Genomic DNA, 9,855 nt, shown 5'->3' with positions numbered 1-9,855 from the left:
TGGTGTGTATGTGCTGTGCGTGTGGTGTGCATGTCGTGCGTGCGGTATGCGTGTGGTGTGCATGTTGTGCGTGCGCTGTGCGTGTGGTGTGCATGGTGTGCGTGTGGTGTTGTGTGGTGTGAATGTGGTGTGCGTGTGGTGTGCATAGTGTTCCTGTGGTGTGCGTGTGGTGTGCGTGTGGTGTGCATGTTGTGTGGTGTGTGTGTTGTCTGGGTATGGTGTGCTTTTTGTTGTTTTGTGTTGTGTGGTGTGCGTGTTGTTGTGGTGTGCTTGTTGTTGTGCGGTGTTGCGTGGTGTGTGTGAAAAAAACGGTGATTCAATTTCGACCCCCAGGAACAGGTTTGCAGATTTGCTGAGCATTTCTGTAAGGTCCTGGGGGAGGGGAAATCCCTCAGCCAGGAAAACATTGTGGCACAAAGTGGGGCTGCGGTGCCTCAAATATTGGAAGAAGACGTCACCCCCTGTGAGTGGCTGGCTGAGGTGCCATCTGTTGAGGAAGTACTGAAGGCGATCCAAAGTCTGAGACCAGGAAAGGCACCGGGCAGAGATGATCTCTCAAGCGAAATGCTGAGGGAGGGTGGCGTTTGTGCACAGACTGCCGTTCATGACCTAATAACAACAGTCTGGACCACTGGATGGATTACGCAGGATTGGAAGGATGCCCTGGTGGCCCCCTCTTTAAGAAGGGGGACCGCACAGACTGTAACAACTACAGGGGCATTTCACTCCTCAGTGTGCCGGGTTAGGTCCTGACAAGGATTATTCAACATCGCCTTGATAGGCACGCTGAGGAGAGGCTTGCGGATCCCCAATGCGATTTCAGGAAAGGGCGGTCTTGCACAGATGCCATATTTTTGTCCGTCTTCTACAGCAGAGGTGTAGGGAATTCCTACACCTGGTCAGGGCCGATGATGCCATCAGTAGGCCTGGGCTCTGGGTTGTTCTTCGTGCTTTCGGAGTCACTGACCCTCTGCTCACGATCATTAAGGACCTTCATGATGGTGAGCGGGCCCATGTAAAACTACGTAGCCGTGAGTCAGAGCCATTCCCTGTAAACCTTGGGGTGCGACAGGGATGTCCTCTGGCTCCCACATTATTTAACATCTATTTTGACCACGTAGTTTGTGAAGCCTTCAATATCTTTTAAATTTCGATTTAAAGCTTTCGTGACTGCAGGGATTCATCTTCTTGGTTCTTTCGGTAAAGTCACGTATAGCTGTACTGGGGAAATTTCAATTTGGTATAAATATAATGGGGGGATGATCGATGCCCGGGTGTGGTCAAGGGATGGCTCCCTATTGGTCAACCACGTTATGTATGCCGATGATTTGGTAATTGCTGCTCATTCAGAGGAGGAATTAGAGATGATTCTGCTGAAATTGGAGTGTGCCACTAAGAGGTGGGGCCTTACCATCAGCCCCACAAAAACTAAGCACGTGCCTGGGTATTTTGTACAATCAGACACTCCACCCCCACAACTCCCAATCGGTGATGGGGCAGTTGTGGAGAGAGTGGAGAGTTTCCCATACCTGGGTAGTGTGCTCATGACCGGCTCCGGTTTGGCAGCGGAGGTCTCACTCCGAATCAGTCAAGCGGCAATATCTTTTCATCGGTTGCGTAACACTGTGTGGAAGCTGCCTGGTCTGTCGCTCCGCCCGAAGCTTCAGGTCTTCTCGGCCACAGTCATTCCCTCCCTTTTCTATGCTTGCGAAACGTGGACCCCCCTAATGGAACATCTTCGCCGGTTAGAAATATTTAGGCTGGCCTGCCGACTATCCATCCTGGAATTAACCAGGCTGGATTGTGTGAGGAGCTCACAAATCTTAGAAAGATTTGGGCAATTTCCCATGAGTGAGCTCCTCCGGCAGGCAAGGCTGTGTTGGCTGGGTCATGTAGCCCGCATGCCCAGCCACCGCATGCATGAACAGCTTTTGTTTGGCCGGATCGAGCGCAGCACGGGCTAGAGATGAGATGGAGTGATGTGGTACAGAAGGACGTGGAGCTGAGTGGACTTGCCGATGACTGGTACCAGCGGTGTCAAGATCGGCCTCAGTGGAGGAGGCTCGTGAAGGACGCTACTGGGCAGTTGGAGGCAGTTGCCCTCCAACAACAACAGAGGACGGCGGAGCGACGCTCACAACAACTGAACGAGCGGAGCGCAGGGTGGCTAAAGCACAGAAAGTTGTCACAGTAGGGGGCAGTCGACCCGTGGCACCTGGGTCTGCCCCGTGGCACCTGGGTCTGCCCCGTGACCTCCTGCCAGCGGGCGTTCGACACTTCACGTGGCCTCAAGGTGCACATGGCCTGGCACAAGCGTTGTGGTGACGTCACCGCCACTTAGTGGCGAATGGCGGTTGTTGTGTTGTTTGGAGTGGTGTTGCGTTGCCTTGTGTGCGTGGTGGTGCGGGGTGTTTTGTGGTGTTGTGTTGTTTGGTGTGCATGGTGTGAGGTTGTGTGGTGGGCGTGGTGTTGTGGTGCTGTGTGGTGTGGTGTGCTTGTTGTTGTGTGGTGTTGTGTGGTGTGTGTTGTTGTTTTTTCTTCTGTGGTGTGCGTGTTGTTGTGTGGTGTGCGTGTTGTGATGTTGTGTTTTTTGGTGTTGCGTGGTGTGAGTGTTGTGTGGTGTGCATGTTGTTGTGGTGTGGTGTGCTTGTTGTTATTGTGTGGTGTGGTGTTATGTGGTGTGCATGTTGTTGTGTGGTGTGGTGTTGTGTGATATTGTGTGGTGTGATGTTGCGTGGAGTGCGTGTTGTAGTGTGGTGTTTCGTGGTGTGCGTGGTGTTGGGTTGTGTGATGTGGTGTAAGTGTGGTGTGGAGTTGTGTGGAGTCGTGTGGCATGGTGTTGTGTAGTCTAGTGTGGTGTGGTGTTTCGTGGCGTGCGTGTTATGGTGTTTTGTGGTGTGCGTGTGTTGTTGTCTGGTGTTGTGCGGTGTGCGTGTTTTTGTGGGGTGGTGTGCTTGTTGTGTGGTGTGGTGTTGCGTGGTGTGCGTGTTGTTGTGGTGTGCGTGTTATGTGGTGTTGTGTTATGTTATGTGGTGTTGTGTGGTGTGCGTGATTTGGTGTGTGGTGTGGTGTGCGTGGTGTGTGGTGTGGTGTGGGTGGTGTTGTGTGGTGTGCGTGGTACGGTGTTGTGTGGTGTGCGTGGTGTTGTGTGGGGTGGTGTTGAGTGGTGTTTTGTTGTGTGGTGTGCATCGTGTTGTGTGGTGGTATGGGTGGTGTGTGGTGTTGTGTTGTGTGCGTGTTGTTGTGTGCGTGTTGTTTAGTGTTGTTAGGTGCTGTGTGTTGTGCGTGTTGTGGTGTGGTGTGCTTGTTGTGTGGTCTGCGTGTTGTTGTGGTGTGGTGTTGTGTGATGTTGTTGTGTGGTGTCCTGTGGTGTTGCCTGTTGTGCGTGGTGCCTGTGTGTTGTTGTGTCGTGTTGTGTGGTGTGCGTGTTGTTGTGGTGTGGTGTGCTTGTTGTTGTTGTGTGGTGTGGTGTTGTGTGGTGTTGTGTGGGGAGTGTGTGGTGTGCGTGGGGTGTGTGGTGTGCGTGGTGTTGTGTGGGGTGGTATAGCGTGCATGTTGTTGTGTGTTGTGTGGTGTGCGTGTTGTGGTGTTCTGTGGTGTGCTTGTGGTTGTGTGGTGTTTCGTGGTGTGCGTGTGGTGTTTTGTGGTGTTGTGTGGTGTGTGTGGTTGTGTGGTGTTGTGTGGTGTGCGTGGAGTTCTATGGTGGTCATGTTGTTGTGTGCTATTGCGTGCTGTTGCGTGGTGTTGTGTGGTGTGCGTGTTGTTGTGTGGTGTGCGTGTTGTGGTGTTGTGTGGTGTGCATGTTGTTGTGGTGTGGTGTGCTTGTTGTTATTGTGTGGTGTGGTGTTATGTGGTGTGCATGTTGTTGTGTGGTGTGGTGTTGTGTGATATTGTGTGGTGTGATGTTGCGTGGAGTGCGTGTTGTAGTGTGGTGTTTCGTGGTGTGCGTGGTGTTGGGTTGTGTGATGTGGTGTAAGTGTGGTGTGGAGTTGTGTGGAGTCGTGTGGCATGGTGTTGTGTAGTCTAGTGTGGTGTGGTGTTTCGTGGCGTGCGTGTTATGGTGTTTTGTGGTGTGCGTGTGTTGTTGTCTGGTGTTGTGCGGTGTGCGTGTTTTTGTGGGGTGGTGTGCTTGTTGTGTGGTGTGGTGTTGCGTGGTGTGCGTGTTGTTGTGGTGTGCGTGTTATGTGGTGTTGTGTTATGTTATGTGGTGTTGTGTGGTGTGCGTGATTTGGTGTGTGGTGTGGTGTGCGTGGTGTGTGGTGTGGGTGGTGTTGTGTGGTGTGCGTGGTACGGTGTTGTGTGGTGTGCGTGGTGTTGTGTGGGGTGGTGTTGAGTGGTGTTTTGTTGCGTGGTGTGCATCGTGTTGTGTGGTGGTATGGGTGGTGTGTGGTGTTGTGTTGTGTGCGTGTTGTTGTGTGCGTGTTGTTTAGTGTTGTTAGGTGCTGTGTGTTGTGCGTGTTGTGTTGTGGTGTGCTTGTTGTGTGGTCTGCGTGTTGTTGTGGTGTGGTGTTGTGTGATGTTGTTGTGTGGTGTCCTGTGGTGTTGCCTGTTGTGCGTGGTGCCTGTGTGTTGTTGTGTCGTGTTGTGTGGTGTGCGTGTTGTTGTGGTGTGGTGTGCTTGTTGTTGTTGTGTGGTGTGGTGTTGTGTGGTGTTGTGTGGGGAGTGTGTGGTGTGCGTGGGGTGTGTGGTGTGCGTGGTGTTGTGTGGGGTGGTATAGCGTGCATGTTGTTGTGTGTTGTGTGGTGTGCGTGTTGTGGTGTTCTGTGGTGTGCTTGTGGTTGTGTGGTGTTTCGTGGTGTGCGTGTGTTTTGTGGTGTTGTGTGGTGTGTGTGGTTGTGGTGTTGTGTGGTGTGCGTGGAGTTCTATGGTGGTCATGTTGTTGTGTGCTATTGCGTGCTGTTGCGTGGTGTTGTGTGGTGTGCGTGTTGTTGTGGTGTTGTGTGGTGTGCGTGTTGTGGTGTTGTTTGGTGTGCGTGTTGTGTGTTCTTGTGTGGTGTTGTGTGGTGTGCGTGTTATTGTGGTGTGGTGTTGTGTGGTGTGCGTGTTGTGGTGTTGTTTGGTGTGCGTGTTGTTGTGCGTTCTTGTGTGGTGTTGTGTGGTGTGCGTGTTGTGTGGTGTTCTGTGGTGTTACGTGGTGTGCGTGCTGTTGTGTGCCATGCCCAGTGGCGTCTCGTGACACTTCCACGAGGTGGGGCTGTTGTGAGTGACCTCTGACAAGACGGTGTTCTCATTAAGATAAACATCGTCATGATATTGGCCTTCCCGTTAAAGTAATATCACGGTCTTATCCACCAACGGTGGGCATTTATAAACAATACGACACAAAACAAAAAAAAGTGCTCAAATGCTGTCCCCATGACCCTCAAGTCCACACTACACAACCCCATTGACACTGCCAAATGCTAAGAGCGTGTAGCAATGACGAATTCCTGGTAACCCCTTATCAGTGCCCTACCTTATTACAGACCAACTCAGACCTTAGTGGTCACCCCGTGCCCTTATACATCTCAACTTTCAATCTACAAAGTCCCATAACAAGGGAGAAACAGACGAATACACACAAAAAGTGTCTTGCCCCTAATGAAACGGCTGTACGCCGTATGGACATGATAACTCAATTTCCCTGTACGAAAATACGGGTAAACCGCATGGGTTGACAGGCACGCGTATCTTGTTGTGTGTTGTGCGTGTTGTTGTGTGCTATTGTTCGTGTTGTCTGTTGTGCGTGTTGTTGGTGTGTGTTGTGCGTGTTGTGTACATTGTTGTGTACATTGTTGTGCATGTTGTGTGTGCTGTTGATGTTGTGTGTTGCTATGTGTTGCTGCGTGTTGCTATGTGTGGCAGTGTGTGGTGGTCAAAGTCATCGTTGTGCCACATTGCCCCAAGCATGCATTTAGTGTTGACAAAATACTTCTGTATTTACAGTGAGGGATAAAAGTATTTGATCCCCTGCTGATTTTGTACGTTTGCCCACTGACAAAGAAATGATCAGTCTATAATTTTTATGGTAGGTTTATTTGAACAGCGAGAGACAGAATAACAACAACAAAATCCAGAAAAACGCATGTCAAAAATGTTATAAATTGATTTGCATTTTAATGAGGGAAATAGGTATTTGACCCCCTCTCAATCAGAAATATTTCTGGCTCCCAGGTGTCTTTTATACAGGTAACGAGCTGAGATTAGGAGCACACTCTTAAAGGGATTGCTCCTAAACTCAGATTGTTACCTGTATAAAAGACACCTGTTCACAGAAGAAATCAATTAATCAGATTCCAAACTCTCCACCATGGCCAAGACCAAAGAGCTCTCCAAGGATGTCAGGGACAAGATTGTAGACCTACACAAGGCTGGAATGGGCTACAAGACCATGGCCAAGCAGCTTGGTGAGAAGGTGACAAGAGTTGGTGCGATTATTCGCAAATGGAAGAAACACAAAAGAACTGTCAATCTCCCTCGGCCTGGGGCTCCATGCAAGATCTCACCTCGTGGAGTCGCAATGATCATGAGAACGGCGAGGAATCAGCCCAGAACTACACGGGAGGATCTTGTCAATGATCTCAAGGCAGCTGGGACCATAGTCACCAAGAAAACAGTTGGTAACACACTACACCGTGAAGGACTGAAATCCTGCAGCGCCCGCAAGGTCCCTCTGCTCAAGAAAGCACATATACATACCCGTCTGAAGTTTGCCAATGCACATCTGAATGATTCAGAGGACAACTGGGTGAAAGTGTTGTGGTCAGATGAGACAAAAATGGAGCTATTTGGCACCAACTCAACTCGCCGTGTTTGGAGGAGGAATGCTGCCTATGACCCCAAGAACACCATCCCCACCGTCAAACATGTAGGTGGAAACATTATGCTTTGGGGGTGTTTTTCTGCTAAGGGGACAGGACAACTTCACCGCATCAAAGGGACGATTGGACGGGGCCATGTACCGTCAAATCTTGGGTGAGAATCTCCTTCCCTCAGCCAGGGCATTGAAAATGGGTCGTGGATGGATATTCCAGCATGACAATGACCCAAAACACACGGCCAAGGCAACAAAGGAGTAGCTCAAGAAGAAGCACATTAAGGTCCTGGAGTGGCCTAGCCAGTCTCCAGACCTTAATCTCATAGAAAATCTGTGGAGGGAGTTGACGGTTCGAGTTGCCAAACGTCAGCCTCGAAACCTTAATGACTTGGAGAAGATCTGCAAAGAGGAGTGGGACAAAATCCCTCCTGAGATGTGTGCAAACCTGGTGGCCAACTACAAGAAACGTCTGACCTCTGTGATTGCCAACAAAGGTTTTGCCACCAAGTACTAAGTCATGTTTTGCAGAGGGGTCAAATACTTATTTCCCTCATTAAAATGCAAATCAATTTATAACATTTTGACATGCGTTTTTCTGGATTTTGTTGTTGTTATTCTGTCTCTCGCTGTTCAAATAAACCTACCGTTAAAATTATAGACTGATCATTTCTTTGTCAGTGGGCAAACGGACAAAATCAGCAGGGGATCAAATACTTTTTTCCCTCACTGTACATACAAATGTTAATATACGTAAGGCACGACAGTAGTTCTACATACATATACATTTGCAGCATGTTCAGAATGCGGCTGCTGGGGTGTTAACCAGAAAAACCTTCAACAGCGTATTACACCCGTGTTGGCCTCCATGTACTGGCTTCCAGTTTCACACAGAGCACGTTTTAAAATTATTTAGTTAACTTCACAAAGCAGTGACCCATCTTGCTTCAGCCTACATAATTGCCGTTCTGCACACCCCCATGTGTCCCCTCAAGGTCCCTAAGATCTGGGGGATGCAGATCTTTTCTCTGCATCCCTAGCTCGAGGTTTTGGTCTATGGGGTGATCGAGATTCGTCCCCGTATTGGCCCCCAGGCTATGGCACGCTCTTCCACACGAGATACCAAAGATATCAAGGAGTCTGTGGACATTTTTTTAAAATGTGTCATAAAAACTATTAATATGCGCTTCGGCCTATTTAAAATTTAGTTCATTTAGTAAAATGGATTATGATACATTTTTATGCTGCTGCTGCTGCTGTGTGTCCTGTACAGCGCTTTGAAATCATCGATGAAAAGCCACTCTATCAATGGTTTTATTATTATCATCATCATTAAGTAACAAATCTAATAAATATACAGCACAACTGTGAAAACACACAGGTAAGGAAGTCAGAATGACAACGCTGTTAGTGTGTGTACAGATACCAGTTTTGTCTGGACAGATTATTCAGCTTGCGAATTAACCCATGCTGCTTGAAATCAAATATGAATCATTAACAATTGCGTATTGAGACACCAGTGAGGCTTTCATGAAAAATAACAAGTTAAATATTTAATTAAACTGCTGAATAGCGGTGACTTACACGGAACATTTGGTTTTACCCACACCAACATTTTCAGTTTCTTCCTACCACTAACTTTGCAATCACAAATGAGACACGAGGCTTGCGTTGTGGTTTTACTGTGACTTGCCGATACATTTTAAAGGAACTGTGCACTGAGAATCTATCTCCTATAGAAATACTTTTGGAAGTTTTAATATCCTTGTGTCTGTGTATGTTAGCATCTCGCGGTTAGAGCGCTGCACTTCAAACCCGGCGACCCGAGTTCGATCCCCGCTCATGGCCAACACCCAGTGACAATTATCTGAATCGGTCATTGGCTTCATCCCCTAGGTCGACTCAGCCTCAAATGAGTACCTGGTGCGGTGTATAAAAACATCGCCACTGGGAAGACAAAGGTGGTCGGGCGTGGTGTTTCCCCCCCCCCTCGTGTGTCGTGTCGGCCTTCACAGGTGCTTACCTGCTAATTAAACTCTTTTGAACTCATAGACTTTACCCTGGCAATAACACGGGTTAAAGAAGGCTGTCTGTGGTGTGTAGGCACATCAGTTTCAAAGACAATGCATGTAACATCAGAGCTTGTGTTGTTTGCATGTTGACCACAAGTACTGTATGTGGTTAATGCAGTACTTGATGCCTTGCAAAATGTATCATCTATTTGGTGTGTGAACATGTTGACACAACTCCTGTTTTATTACCAGCAAGGGTACAATCCTTTTCTTATTTTTCCATACTTTGATACTGGGCAAAAAGGTGTTCCACGATGTATACATTGTGCTCTGGACTTTCAGCGGGTAACATTTCGTTTCCGGGCATACACGGCAAAGGGTAGAACGATGTGAATCGCCGGGTTGTTTATAACTTGGTGCGAGAGCAGTACCCTTTTTGGGTCACACAATGCGATAAAAAAATCGCTGCAATATACGAATGGGAGTCGAGTTTATACAACCAGTTGTCGAGGTAATGATTATAGTGGCCATATCCATCGGTGGTGGCCGCGTGGCTCAGAAGTTGGAGCAGTCGGAACTCGCAAACGAACACCGCCTCGTTGCGAAAGACGCAGCGCAAAAGGGTCCTGGGTTGAAAGTGTTGCGCAGGAGAAATATCCCAAGCCAGGCCGACAAAACTCCCTGGGATATCCCGTTAGAGGAGACATCTTCACTGTATGGCTATATTCATTATTTACAAGGTTGTTTTTGTCCGTAGAGCTGCTATTTATGTTCTGACCTGCTATTACCAGCGGACAATCCTAGACCGAATCTGCGACGCGTATCTGATTGTCCATTTATAGTTTCCAGATTTGCACACAAGGCAAAAGAGTCCTGGGGTTTGATCTTCAACAAAGCTGCTCATGTTCCACCCCAAACCACATCCACCCGCACACACCATGGCAGAAGTCGATGCGGATACCTGATGATGCACAAATGGAAAATGAAAAGACTCTCCAGTAGTATGCGACTGTGGTCATGCAGAACAGACCGTACCACGTATAACGACGC

Source organism: Lampetra planeri, chromosome 76 (assembly GCF_965212315.1).
Source record: "Lampetra planeri chromosome 76, kcLamPlan1.2.h2, whole genome shotgun sequence".
Taxonomy (NCBI): Eukaryota; Metazoa; Chordata; class Hyperoartia; order Petromyzontiformes; family Petromyzontidae; genus Lampetra; species Lampetra planeri.
Note: the sequence above shows the minus strand (reverse complement) of the source record.